Here is a 14,909-nt window from a genome sequence, read left to right as displayed (position 1 = left end):
AGCAGGGGAACTCTCCAACGCGCTCTCAGCCCGGTGAAGCCGGCTGTGATCTCGGTGAAAACGCTCCCTCTCCATCTCAAGCTCTAGCTCCCTTAAACGAAGCCTTTTTGCCTCAGTTTCTTCTCGTTTAATTTCCAATTCTATTTCTTTTGCTTTTAAATTTAATAGTTGGTCCAAATTTGATAATAATGATGTGGAAGGTGGTGCAGTTAATTGGTACCTGGAAGCCGTGGGTGAGTGTGGCGTAGATGGTGGCTTCACGTCAACTTCCGTCGGCGTTGAAGAGCTTCTATCGTCAGCATCCCTTCCAGACTCCTCAGGCAGAATCTGCTGTTTAACCAATTGTTTATATAATAATTTTTTCACTTCCATTTTTGAAACATTACGTGGCACGTCAACTCCAAAAAATTCAGCTATTTTAAATAAATCGTCTTTACGACAGCGATTAAACTGTTCCGTGCTAGGAGATAGCATAAAGGCAATTAGATCAAAATCCATTTTTTATGTACCAACTGTACAAGCAACTAAAGAAGGCAGCCAAACAAACTACTCTATTACTCACTTTATTAATGCTAAGGACGAGCCCCCAGGTCTAGGGTCCCAGGGCGTAATAAATTAATAAAATCTTAAACGACAACCGACCAACTTTGTCTTTTTCTTCTTTTATTTTTCACACACATACACTGGAAGCTCTAGGCTTCAGGGTTGGGCCAAGGCCAAAACAATAAACAAAAACCCTGCCCTATCTCCTCCCAGAAACTAACTAAACTACAATGAAAACTAAACCAAAAACACAGGGCTAAACTATCTCGCTAACTAAACATTTAAAAACAGGAGAAAACAGGTCTAACTAAAAATGGCACCCAACCCCTACTGCTTCCATAAAAGAAATGTATATACTAACAAAAAGGACTATTTACAATATTTACAACACATAAAAATTAACATAAACAAAAGAGAACAAAAACTCACACCACATACGCTCACGAACACAGGCACAACCCAACAGTTCTATTTTTGTAACACAAGCAAACATCTCCCAACAACATCACACCGCGCACCTTCCGGCTTTCGTCTGCGACCTTAAAAAGACGCGCAGGTCCAAAGACGGCCAATCCTGGCGCACGTCAGCGCACGTCCCAATCAGGGCGGGGCCACCTGCAAGAAAGGGAGAGCGAGAGAGAGAGAGAGAGAGAAAGAGCGTGCGTGCACGCCACCACCAGCATCCGCGCCTCTACACCTACATGCCACACACACAGGCATGTAACACATAATAAAGTTAGTCATTATACCTGCAGAAGCATGTCCTTAATCTGCCTTATCTTCAGGCCTGCAGCTCCTCCTTTTGACTGGGTCAAGGTCATCAGTTTTGGGGTGCATTGGTCAAGCTTGGCCAGAAAGGTTGATTCAAGGCTAACTGTTGTTATCCTCTTGAATTCTTCACATATCTGCAGGGAACGCCAGTATAAAATACCACAAGAGGCATAAGTATGTATAAATGATGCAGAAATAAAATATCTAAATGTGTATTTGTACACATTCAAATTATTTGGGTCTAAATGTATTTATCATCTCACCTGTGCCTCACTAAAAAGTGCAGGCCGGCGCTTTATGAAGTCACTGATGGTAGGGGCCTCTTTCACTATTTCCTCCCGACGAAGGCTTAACGTATTGGCCATTTTCTGAGCTACCCCCCTGGAGTTGTCCCTTTTTATCACTTCACCCAGAAGCTCGACTCTCTCTTTTTCCAAACTTTCACTACTTTTACCTGGAGCATAAGGGGGTAGGTAGTTCACCTCAGCCTTCTTTGGTTTTTTAACATTCTTTGCCGGATATTGCTCATGTGTTGTTTTCCTCTTCATTAAGTTTACTTCAACTTCAGGGCAGCCGAGACCTCTAAGCTTGCTTCTAAAATTGTTCATCTTATATTTTAGACGCTGCATCCATCTTAACATGCTGGGTCACCCTCAGGGATTTTTGATCCAACCATAAGTGGCAAGAGTCGCAGAATGCCCAGTTCTCGTGGGCATTGCCACCCACACTTTTCCGTTAGGCAAAGTTCACAGGGACAGGCTGTGGTGCATCGGTTTTGTCTGACCATTTATAGGGGAACTCTTTGATGCATTTGTTCAGCTCTTCAAAAGTGAAGTATTTGTTGTGACTGAATACTCTTAGGCACAGTGCTATTTCTAGGGGCACTATACCTTCGAAGAGATCATGCAACACATCAGGCGGATATCCAGACAAAACATGAAAATATTTCATTTTTGCTGTCAGTGCACACTGTATCTTCACTCCATACACATGCATCAAACTATCATTTTCCTGTAAAGTCTGAACATGCAGTGTGTGTTGTTCTTTTTTTCTGGGTGGGAATGCCCCTGTTCTCACTTCACCATCTTGAAATTGTGACTTTTCACCTAGACAAAATCGACAGATGTATAAACTGGAAAAGCTCTCAACAAATCCCCCCATAGAATGGGCACTGAGATTGTCTGCAACCACACTAAACACTGTGTCTTTAACTCTTCTGCCCAGTGCTGTAACATACAGTCCTTTCTCCTCTAAGACTACAAGATCTTTGAGCAGTGACTCCAACACAACACTGTAACCAAATCTCTTCACATCCTCAGCCCTGCACAGAATTTCTAAGAAGATTGAGTTTAGTTCAGATCTGAGCAACGAGGGGACATCAGCTAACACCCAATACACAGATGTGATTTTATGTTTTTTTTCATGGATGTACCAAGAGGATTGCAAATATTAAAGTCATCCACATAGACATTGAGAGCAATTGTAAGGTCACTTTTTGAGAGCAGCTCATTGGTTTTGTAAAAGGTACCATCATGAAATGACTTGTACACAGTTCTCTGAGCCTCTGCCTCACTCAAGATCAGGTCTAGTATATCTTTCCTGCTAAGAACCTGAAGTAAAGACTTTAGAATGGGGACATACTGGAAGCTGCTCTCTCCACTAAGAATATACTCACAACAGAAAAATGTTCATTAAAATACTTTCTTCTTTTGAAGGCGGAGGAAAGAGAACCACCATCACGGAGGGCAGAGCTAATAGGATTAGCACCACAGATGTCGTTCATCATTTCAGACACAATGGCTTCATCAATTTCACAGTTGCGTCTCTTCAAGCAAGACTGTAAAATGTCTTTCATGATGGGAGCAGAGGCTGAATGAGAAATAAAATGCAACTCCTCTACAAGCTCATCAATGCATCAGTTTGGAACATGAAAGGAACTCTCTAATTTAAACATCAAATGAGCCAAGCTTCTTCACTGCACTGATCTGTTTGCGAAGGGTTTTCATACCTCTTTAACATCATCTTTAAACTCATCTAATGAGTGCCCTAGTAAAAAAAAAAGTATACTAAGTATATTAAATCCTAGCATGCCAAAGCGTACTTAAATGTACTTGCAGCCAGACTAATGACTAGTATACTTGAAGTTTGCTATTTTGGAACAACTAATTTTGTACTAAGTGTATTTAAGTTGTAATTAAATTGTACAAAAGTACAATTTTAAGTGTATTAAGTATACTTTTGTGTGCTAAAGTGGAACAACTTTAAGTATACTTAGTACACTTAAAGTATATGCCTGTGTGTGTACTAACGTACATACCTGACAGTAATTAATACAATTTAAGTATATATTTAATATATTATAAGTACATTACAGCTATTTTTACTGTGTTACAAATACATGATTAATATACTATGAGTATATATTTTTATTACAGCAGTAGCTGTTATACTTTTTGTCAATTACAAATACTAAAAAAGTACACTTTGCGGTTAATACAAATATACTTTATTGTATCATACAGTACATAAAACCTTCTATATTACAGTATTGCAAATGTATTACCAGTACACTAAAGGTGTTTAGGATAATTTACAAATGCTGAATGTATTTTTTACACTGCAACATGTTTTTGAAACACATTACATTAGTACAGTAATTATGAGGGAAATTTTATTCATGAGTTCAACATATTTAGTTTGCACAAGGTTACAAAAAACTGTCCTATAGTTTATTTGTATTTAACAAACACACAAATTAAAATTTAAACTGTAGTCTGAACACAGACAGACATTAGTATTAGAGTATACAGGTACAGTATTAGTTTAAACCTGGTGCGTGGACACAGACAGACACTAGTATTAGAGTATACAGGTACAGTATTAGTTCAAACCTGGTGTGTGGACACAGACAGACATTAGTATTAGAGTATACAGGTACAGTATTAGTTTAAACCTGGTGTGTGGACACAGACAGACATTAGTATTAGAGTATACAGGTACAGTATTAGTTTAAACCTGGTGTGTGGACATAGACAGACATTAGTATTAGAGTATACAGGTACAGTATTAGTTTAAACCTGGTGTGTTGATTCTGTTACACAGAGACTGAAAACAGGCCGAGAGCTACGGAGCCATTATACCACAAGCAAAGTACATGAGATTTAGCAACAACAAATTACTTAACAAAAACCGTTAAATTTACTGTTTTAGGTAAGTTTTTAGATAGGTTTTAAATGAAGATGTAGTGTGTCCGAGCTAAGTTTTAAGCTAAGAGAAGAAGAGTTTTAGCTTGTTGTGTCCGCCGCACCTTGATAAATTACCGGTCCGGGCCCGATCGACCGGGAGAGACAAACACACACACACACGCAGGCATGATGTCTGAAGATCTCAGCAAAGAGAGGACATTTAAACGGTGCTACGTCCCGAACATCAAAAGAACCATCATTAACATGTCAGTCATAGAGGGACCCGGAGACAGATAGGTGAGAGGAGATACATTTACATTCTCCTAATTAAACAAAAGGATTCTAGCAGACAGGAGCCATTTGGATGTCTCCTCGTCTGGATACAGGATATAGAAGGTGTTACCACAGAAGACATGAGGAAGCACAGTGAGGGGTCTGTTCTCAGAGCACAGGAATCTTCTTATTAGATTACATTGTCTTACTACTTTATAAAACCTTACATTTACCTTATGCCGATGAAAATAAAATAATAACGATACGAACTAACGCACGCGATGATGAAGCTTCCAGCCGTTAATTCAAACTAGAAGTGGAGGACTGGGGAGCCAATCAGAGAGCGGACTTTCCGAATCTGCCCGCCTACAAACAATTGGCTGGTGGGGCGCCGAATACTAGTCTATGGGTTGCTGGAATAGATACAAAGATATCACACTGCTACAGTGTGTCACAATATTTTGTGAGCGCACAGAAGAGTGAAAGAGTGCAAACATAAATTATCTTGAACAGGAAAAAATGATTTTCAGCGCACAAAAACGAGTTTAACATCGCGCGCGCGCGAGATAGAGATTTAGCCTAATATAACCCTAGTTTTCTAATGTATACTTTCTGTACATTTGTACAATGATTATTTCGAGCATATTTTTTTAAAAATATACCACAAATACATTGAAAAACAAGTTTAAATAAGTATACTTTGGAAATTAGACCAACCTTTCACTTAAAGTATATTTTCCAATAATATATTTTTGAAAAGTGTACTATAATACAATAATTTTTAAGTATATTAAAAATTTAATTCCAAAATTTGGTAAAAGCATGATGTTAGTATACTTTTTATATATTAACTGATGGTACAATTTTTTGTTAGTATATTTGCAATGTACTATCGAGGATTTCAATATATTTGTAATACACTAAAGTGTATTTTTTTTTCACTGGGGTGGGGAGTATGCTTGCGATTTCTATGTGAAGCAAATGTTCCATAAATATTAGTTTTGAAACTGCAATTTTTAAAAACATAGGAGACAGTTTCTTGCTTTTTTAAATGTTAAAGAAGCTGTTCAAAAAACTCATTTTTAATGGAAAATGTGCCCACATTACAGAACTGCCAACAGAAACTTAGTATTTCAGAGGTTCTCACTCTTGTTAAGTGAGTTGAGTGTTTCCTTGATATATGTGATTTCAGGCTACCCCATGATTTAAATGAACAAAAACAATCTAGGTAAGGACATGGCAGAGGTTGCACACCGGGGATATGACGTAACCTATAATGTTTTAACAACTCGTCTTTAGTGGAGGTTGCATGGCCATGGCAGAGGACATGGCAGAGGTTGCACACCAGGGATATGACGTAACCTATAATGTTTCAACAACTCGTCTTTAGTAGAGGTTGCAAATTTACAGATTTTGCAAGGCCAATCCATATTTGATGGTCCACGACACCAGGATACCAGGAGAAGATGAAGGAGGCAAGGCACACAGCAAAGTAACTGAAGACCTAAGTAGGGAAATAAATGAAGTTAAATGATTTTACACCTGTAAAGCCTGGTGGGCTACCAGTACCAAAGTGTGTTTTTTTTATGACGGGGCCAATCTTAAAGCAAGCCTTGTAATGCTGCTCACATTTAAAAATAAGATAAATTATAACATAAACATTTCTTGGAAATGTTAAAGGTGACTGCACTTGCTCATGGAGGATGGATATGTTAGTGCAAACAAAAAAAATATTCATTGTGAGTTTAACAACACAAATGAAATTACTTACTTTTAAGAAGCTTTTTTTTTTTTTTAAACACTTTTTAAACAGTTTTTCCATTCAGTATCTCTTTTTAGCACCCTTTTTAAATTGTAATATATTTCTCTGTTAAACATACATGTAACACTCATCTTTTAATATATTTCTTTTTCAAAGCTGAACTGTTACTGCCGGATGGTGTGTGTGTGTGTGTGTGTGTGTGTGTGTGTGTGTGTGTGTGTGAGCGCGCGCGCGCGCGCATGCAGTGTATGCAACATTTGTGATTCATGAAATGCTAAAATTGGGGATATTTTCAAGGACAGCGTTATTTGGGACCGGTCATCCAAAACAGCATGGGCATGAATACGTACGCACAACATTGGGCGCTGGAAAGCATAACAGCCATAGAGATCATATATACATATATGTCTGGCATCTTTCAGGGCTCGGTCCGGGGTTGAACTTCACCCCGTAACATTAGCAAGATAGTGGCGCTGTTGACGTACATTGAGAAGCGAAAAGCGCCATCTGTAATTAGCGTTACCTAACAGTTATTAACATAAACAGGCTTCCATTTACAAAGAAATGTCACATTTCGATAATAAAACTTTTCCATCACTGCTTCACTAACAGCAAACACTGCAGTGATATCAACTTTGCTTGTCTAGCTTCAACTTTAGAACTCACACACTACAGAAGCCTGCGTTAGCATTATAAGACAATTACAATGGTCTGTATAACAGTAACGTTAGTGTTAAATATTACAACAAGTGCCCAATAAATTCCACTATCGCTGAATTAGCGGCTCCGTGTACATTAAAACCGAACTGCAGTGCACACAAACGCGGGGGGAAAACTACCCGGAGAGATAGTATATTACATCGTTCTTTTGAAGTAGGCTATTACTAACAGAATCCCAAGCTAATGCAAATATGTGTAATTAAGCAAAAAATTACTTACCATTCAACACGACCACAACGCTGGATAAGCCTTGAACACGTGTTGGACAGGTCCCCTTAAGCAGAAGAGAAAAACTTTGGGCTGTTTAAACGTCATCAAGTTGTATTTTACATCAACGGAACTTAAAATTAAATTATTTTTTGATTAACGTATCATTTTAAGTCATGATTATATATTGAATCAAAAGGCATAATTTGTGTGTCACCTGAGCTCAATAAAATTAAAATTGAAAGTAAAAAGTCTAACAGTATTTATGAACTTGATTTTTCATTTTACAACAACATATATATTTAAGTAATGACAAAAGGTCCCATTTAATTACTTTTTAGAGTGTACTTAAGTATATTTTTCCTATATCTATACTTTACTTAAGTATTTTTAATATATCGTACGTTTTACTTAGACACAATATATTACAATCACAATCTATGTCACAATATATGTTTTTTTTTTTTAAACATCTTTTAGTCTCTACATTTTAAGTATTTCACACCTGCTGGTTGTGTGTGGAGCACCTACTATAACAGAACTGCCGGTGCATGGTTAATTTTTCTGTATCTTACCTTTGGCTTTGGGTACCTCTTTTCACATATTCTAGCATTGCCCTTTTTTATTTTAGAAATACAAGGTAAGTTAATTTAATGTACACATTAGATGTTAAATATTTTAACATACTATAACATCAACAATAAGTCAAGAGAGAACAAAAACAAACAAATAAACTCAAACAATGATGAAAATAAAATTTAATTAGAAAGCTGTATATTGTAGCATTTTTTCACCGCTAAGCTGGAACTTGAAAAGGCGAGTGAGCTTCCTTGCTGCCCAATCCTAATGGCTGGGAGTATTTTATTAAGCTGAGACATAAACTACACATTCACAATCACAATTTAACCAAGTCACACAAACCACAAGACACACTTCTGACCCACACACACACCCTGGCCGAAGCCACTAACCCAAACACCTTTCCCCACAGGGTGACAACATAACAACCCCTCCCGCAAAGCATGATGGTTCCCAACCGAAACCCCGCCCACGCCACATTGCCCCCACCCGAGCTGTGACCGTCCCCGGTCACCATGGTGAACTCAGTCTAGCAGGCGTGACGGTGGTCGGCGCTGGCGTTGTGAACGCCGAAGTCTTTTTGCGGGGGAAGGAGGGGCGCAGCCCTCTTCCTGAGGCGGACCGGCCTCCACAGGCCTCGATGTTTCGCTGGCGTGGGGCTGGTAGGGAGCGAGCCGGTCCCGGTGGAGCACGACCAATCGCGACCGCCCCGTCAACCGCACCCGGTAGACTACGTCGGAGAGCTGAGCAACGACCATGCAGGGGCCCACCCAGTGCGACATAAGCTTAGGCGAGAGCCCCCTTTTTCTTCCGGGGGAATACACCCAAACCTGCTCCCCAGCAGCAAAGTCCCGCCCCCCGGCTGTGGGTATCATACAAGCGGCACTGCTCCACAGCGCCAGCTCGTGGACACGGAACAGTTTGTCTCTTAAAGAACAAAAGTAATCCATCCCCGGCTTCGCGGGTAAATCCACTTGTGGAGGAGGCAACTTGCGACCGAACATTAACGCAGCTGGCGTCAGCTGTGAGGACTCCTGCACCGCTGTGCGATAAGCCCAAAGCACGAGAGGCAAATGTTCGTCCCAGTCCTTTTGCCGGTCGCTGGTAAGCACGGCGAGTTGGGTGGTGAGCGTTCGGTTAAAGCGTTCCACGAGGCCGTCACTTTGCGGATGAAGGGGCGTGGTGCGGGTCTTTTTCACCCTGAGGCGCTCGCACACCGCCGCGAATACCTCCGCCTCAAAGTTACGCCCCTGATTGCTGTGCAACTGCTCCGGTGCGCCGAATCGGCTGAACACCTCATCCACCAACACTCGAGCCGTGGTGGAAGCGCTCTGGTCAGGAACAGCAAACGCCTCCGGCCACTTGGTGAAATAATCCATGGCTACCAGCACATACCGGTTCCGCCGGTGCGCCCGCCGGAAGTTCCGCCCCCCTGGTGTGCTCCACTAACATGTCCGGCTGCGCTTTGGGCACTAGCAACCTGGCTAACCCGAAGCTACCACGCAACATTCCGTCATCGAGATTCAGTACTGCACGCCACCTTTCCAAAATATCCAACCCCAAGATACAATTATCCTCAATGTCGGCCACCAAGAATGGATGAAAAAGAATGATTGCACCTACTTCTATTCGCACTGTGCGACAGGCCCGTATCCCCAGATAGCTCCCTGACACGGTGCGAATGTTCACGGCTGGGGCCGGCAGCATACAACCGCGATCGCCTTGTCCTAGTACTCCCCAGCGCAGCAGCGAAACTGTGGAGTTGTCAGGGAGGGTCTTCTTCCTCCTCAGCTGCTCTGCTACTCGGCGGCCTACTTGAATCCTCCGGATTCCTCCGGGGTGCGCTCTAACCCGCTACTCTCCATCCCACTTCTGACACCAATTGTAGCGTTTTTCACCGCTAAGCAGGAACTTAAAGAGGCGAGTAAACTTCCTTGCTGCCCAATGCTAATGGCTGGGAGTATTTTATTAAGCTGAGACATAAACTACACATTCACAATCACAATTTAACCAAGTCACACAAACAACAAGACACACTTCTGACCCACACACACACCCTGGCCGAAGCCACTAACCCAAACACCTTTCCCCCACAGGGTGACAACATAACAACCCCTCCCGCAAAGCATGATGGTTCCCAACCGAAACCCCGCCCACGCCACAATATTTTATACATTATAGAATATAAAAATAATTAATAGGCTATAGCATAAATAAAAATCTTAATTTCTAAAATGTATAATGCAACCGAATCATGATTTGACAGACAGATTAAAATGCATATCTTCATATAACTTTGAAAAGTCAATGTTTTTAATTATCTATAACTAAACAATACAAGTTATGGCTCAATTTCAGCAGAGGTGTCAACCTGAACTTAACATAGAGAAATCAGTGTTGCACAGCCTGTTACTCAATTATGCTCATCACTTTTAGTTGTGTAGTCTAAAGATAGCTTATGGTTCTCCAGTATAGGGTAGGGGTAGCTCAGTGGTTAAGGCATTGGACTACGGTTCGGAAGATCCCAGGTTCAAACCCCACAACCACCAAGTTACCACTGTTGGGCCCTTGAGCAAGGCCCTTAACCCTCAGCTGCTCAGATGTGTAATGAGATAAAAATGTAAGTCGCTCTGGATAAGAGCGTCTGCCAAATGCCTAAATGTAAGTATAGGTTACATGTCCATTATTATAATTTTGTGCATTTAAACTTGCATAGGTTTTCAATTTGGGGCCACATCCTTTAAATCAGCATGTAAGACTGCACCATTTCAAAGGCTCAATTTAAACTGGCCATCTTTTCCATGCCATGACAAAAAGTAAGTAACTTTACTGCACAGACCCTTCACTGCACAGATTCTTTGCAAGCCAGGGAAGAGATGCTGGCAGATGCAGGACCTGAATATATTAATAATATACAATAGAAATGAAGTGTGTGTGTGTGATATATATATATTGTTCTGTTATCACTAAAGTTGTAAAATGTATCACTAAAATATCATTCTCAGTTTGCTATTTATTATGTGTTTACAGCACCCTCTGTGGTTGCTCCGAATAATGCACTTTAGAAACCGCTTTATTTTGAAAGAGGAAAAAACTTTATTGAACAGGAAGTAGGCTCAGTTAAGAAAAGCGAGTAAGCAAAAAGAAGGGAAACATATCAGCACGCACTTTATGGTGTCCTGTTGGAGAAAATACTGTCTACATCTTCTGTTTATGGTTGTATCGCCGGTATGTACTTAAAGTATAAGTTATAACTTTGTTTTTGTGCAATATGTTTCCCGCTAATTCAGTATTTGGCTGTAAAGATAGTTCTTTTGTTAAACTAATTACTCACGATTTTGGAGGTCGTCTGGGACAGCATTAACAGTACAAGTTCAGATAATTAGACATATGACATGCTATGTACTGTAGTAGCAATGTGGTATGTAAATCTATATTATGCTGCATATATGTATACCATGACTGTATTTTTGTCTTGTTTTTAGTTTTACCCTTTTGAATGTCAGTAAACCTGTTGACAACGTTCATCGGTCTTCAGAGTGGTGATATAAGAAAGGTGTTAACGCCCCTGCATCAGACATGCACCCATAACGGCACAGTAAAACGGCGGCATCTGCACGAACAAAGATAACTCAGTCATCGCACGCTAGAGTGAAGCTGACCACTACTACGCCTTGCAACAATACGGCATACAGCTGTGAGCCTGCAGTTGTCATCTAGTCAACTCCAACATGTCCAGCAGAGTGTCACCCCTTAAGACCCGGTCCGAAGCTTCGTGTGCCTCCTCTACAGGTTCTGCGGCAGCCAAAGCCAGAGCAAAAGCTGAGGCAGCCAAAGCACGTCTCAGCTTCGCAGCTAAAGAAATGGATTTGAAGGTAGAAAAAGCACAAATAGAAGTAGCAAAGGCTAAAGTTGAGGCATCTATCAAATTTTTACAGCATGAAAAAGATGTAGCCTCAGCCATTGCTGAAGCAGAGTCATTAGAAGCAGCTGCTGCCGCACAGACAGAAACACGCAGCAACGTCTGCCCCTCAGTAACAGCAGAACGAACTAAACAATATGTCAATGGCCAATTAGCATTTGTGAAAAAAGAAAATGATGCTCTTCAACAAGCACAAAATGAAGATGTAACGCAAAGGAAATCAGAGCTCAACTGTGATCAGCCACTAAGCCCTAAAAAAGAAAATGGCTCACAAAAAATTTCAATTGAACCACCATATGATTCTGATTGTTGCCAAAACCCCCCAGTTATTTCCCCTTCTCCTCATGCTAATAAAAATTACAGCACCAATTGGTCAAATCAAGTGTCAGCATCTAGCTTCCAGGATGATAAGCCTTTATGCAAAGAGCTTAGTGAATCAAATGTGAGTGACTTTATCAGATACTTTGCTCATCGTGAAATAGTAGCAACAGGGCTGCTCCAGTTTAATGACAAGCCCCAAAGCTTCAGAGCTTGGAAACGCTCATTTGAAAATGCTATAAGTGGGTTAGATCTAACCGCAAGTGAAGAAATGGACTTGATGTTAAAATGGCTTGGCAAGGAATCGGCTGAACATGCAGAACAACTCAGAGCCATACACATCAACAACCCAGTCAATGGTCTCAACATGATATGGAACAGACTTGAACAATGTTACGGCTCAGCTGAAGCGATCGAGGATGCAATGTTTAAAAGAATTGACACATTCCCAAAAATCTCTTCCAAAGACTTTGCAAAACTGAGAAAATTTAGCGACCTGCTCATGAAAGTACAATGTGCTAAAGCTGAAGGAGACCTTCCTGGTCTCGCGTTCCTAGATACAGCAAGAGGAGTAAATCCAATCATCCAAAAACTCCCCTTCTACCTGCAAGAGAGGTGAATCACAGTGGGCGCCAACTACAAACGCACAAAATGCGTCTCTTTCCCACCATTTAGTGTTCTAGTAGACTTTGTCGCACAAGAAGCTGATGCTAGAAACGACCCCAGCTTTAACCTCACACCATCACTTGATGCACCCAGACTAGACAAACTATCTTGGAGAGCAAACAGACAAAAGGAGATTTCTGTGCACAAAACTGATGTCATCTCTCGCTATAGTTCAAGCATACAGAGATCCTCAAACAAAGCTGTGGACGGTGAAAAACTTTGTCCAATTCACAAGAAAGCCCATCCTCTCTCAGTGTGCAGAGCATTTCGCATGAAAACTCTGTTAGATAGAAAAACCTTCTTAAAAGAAAACAACCTTTGCTTCAAATGTTGTGTCTCATCTTCATATACAGTACAGCAAAGAACTGTAAAGCCAAGGTACAGTGTTCCGAGTGCAATGATGAAAAGCACTGCACGGCTCTCCACCCAGGACCAGCCTCCTGGCTAAAAGAAACTGAACCTGCAGCAGAGCATGGCGGGGAGCCTGACCCCATTGAATCAGAGGAGATTACTTCTAAATGCACTCAGGTTTGTGGTGTGAACGAAGCAGGCAGATCATGTTCTAAAATCTGTCTCGTTAATGTCTACCCAGCAGGCTACTCACATCAAGCAGTAAGGCTTTATGCCATCCATGATGAACAAAGTAACAGATCATTAGTACGTCCTGAGTTCTTTGAACTGTTTAATGACTGTGGCCCTAGCTTCCCTTACTTGCTTAAGACATGCGCAGGTATCAAAGAGACAATGGGTAGAAGAGCTACAGATTATGTAGTGGCAGCTTTAGATGGATCAGTCCACATTCCCCTGCCTAGCCTAATTGAGTGCAAAAATATCCCAAACGATAGAGACGAGATCCCCACACCCAGTGCAGCTAGACACCAAAGTCATCTAAAGTCAGTGGCTCACTTCATTCCTGCCTTGGACTCTAATGCCCCCATACTAATGCTTCTTGGACGGGATGTCATTAGAGCTCACAAAGTCCGCAAACAAATAAGTGGCCCTAACAACGCACCCTATGCTCAAAAATTGGACCTAGGATGGGTCATAGGATGGGATGCACTAGTTTTTCCTTGCCACTGTCGCCGTCACCCTTGGCTTGCTCATCAGAGAAATTTCATTCATTCATCTCGTTATCATCTAGACACATCTTTCTCTCACACACACAATTTATTATTATTATTAATATTTTATTATTTTATTATTATTTTATTTATTTATTTTTATTTTATTTTATTTTATTTTATTTTATTTTATTTTATTTTATTTTTATTTTTATTTATTTTATTTATTTTATTGAATTTCTTTCATCTTTGTGAAGCTGCTTTGAGACAATGACCATTGTTAAAAGCGCTATATAAATAAAATTGAATTGAATTGAATTGAATCATAGTAGGAAATATGTGTTTAGGTGACGTCCACAAAACTCCTGCAGTAAGGACTCTGTTTACAAATGCAACTGAAAGGGGACGTCCCACAGCGTTCGAGCCATGTCCCAATGTTTTCAACATAAAAGAGAAACATTGTGGGATACAAGTTCCATTCGACTGCAATACTCAGCTGGCAGACAGTGCCTGTGAACCTGAGCATTTAGGATGTAATGTGTTCAAACAAACCAGAAACGACAACTATATCTCACCTTCCATCCAGGATAATGCCTTCGTAAAAATAATGGAGGAAGGACTAATAAAGGACACAGATAACAGTTGGACAGCTTCTTTACCATTTAAAAGTCCACGCCGAAAGCTCCCTAACAACAGACCACAGGCCCTGAATCGCCTAATGTCTCTTCTTCGCAGCTTTGAGAAGAAAAAAGAGATGAAGGAACATTTCATCACCTTCATGGACAAAATATTCCAAAATAAACATGCAGAAAGTGCCCCTCCTCTAAAAGAGAATGAAGAATGTTGGTATCTGCCACTATTCGGTGTCTACCATCCCCGTAAACCCACGCAGATCAGGGTCG

The 14,909-nt window shown here is 40.7% G+C and overlaps 1 long non-coding RNA gene across 1 annotated transcript; it reads left to right on the top strand.

Annotated features, from left to right (window-relative positions):
* Positions 1–11,033: 11,033 nt before the first annotated feature.
* Positions 11,034–11,565, top strand: LOC128527674 (uncharacterized). The gene is made up of 2 exons (XR_008360902.1): positions 11,034–11,268; positions 11,526–11,565. It is a non-coding gene; the product is annotated as an uncharacterized LOC128527674 (long non-coding RNA).
* The last annotated feature ends 3,344 nt before the right edge of the window (positions 11,566–14,909 follow it).

Source organism: Clarias gariepinus, chromosome 7 (genome assembly GCF_024256425.1).
Source record: "Clarias gariepinus isolate MV-2021 ecotype Netherlands chromosome 7, CGAR_prim_01v2, whole genome shotgun sequence".
Classification (NCBI taxonomy): Eukaryota; Metazoa; Chordata; class Actinopteri; order Siluriformes; family Clariidae; genus Clarias; species Clarias gariepinus.
This window is presented reverse-complemented; position numbering and strand designations above follow the sequence as displayed.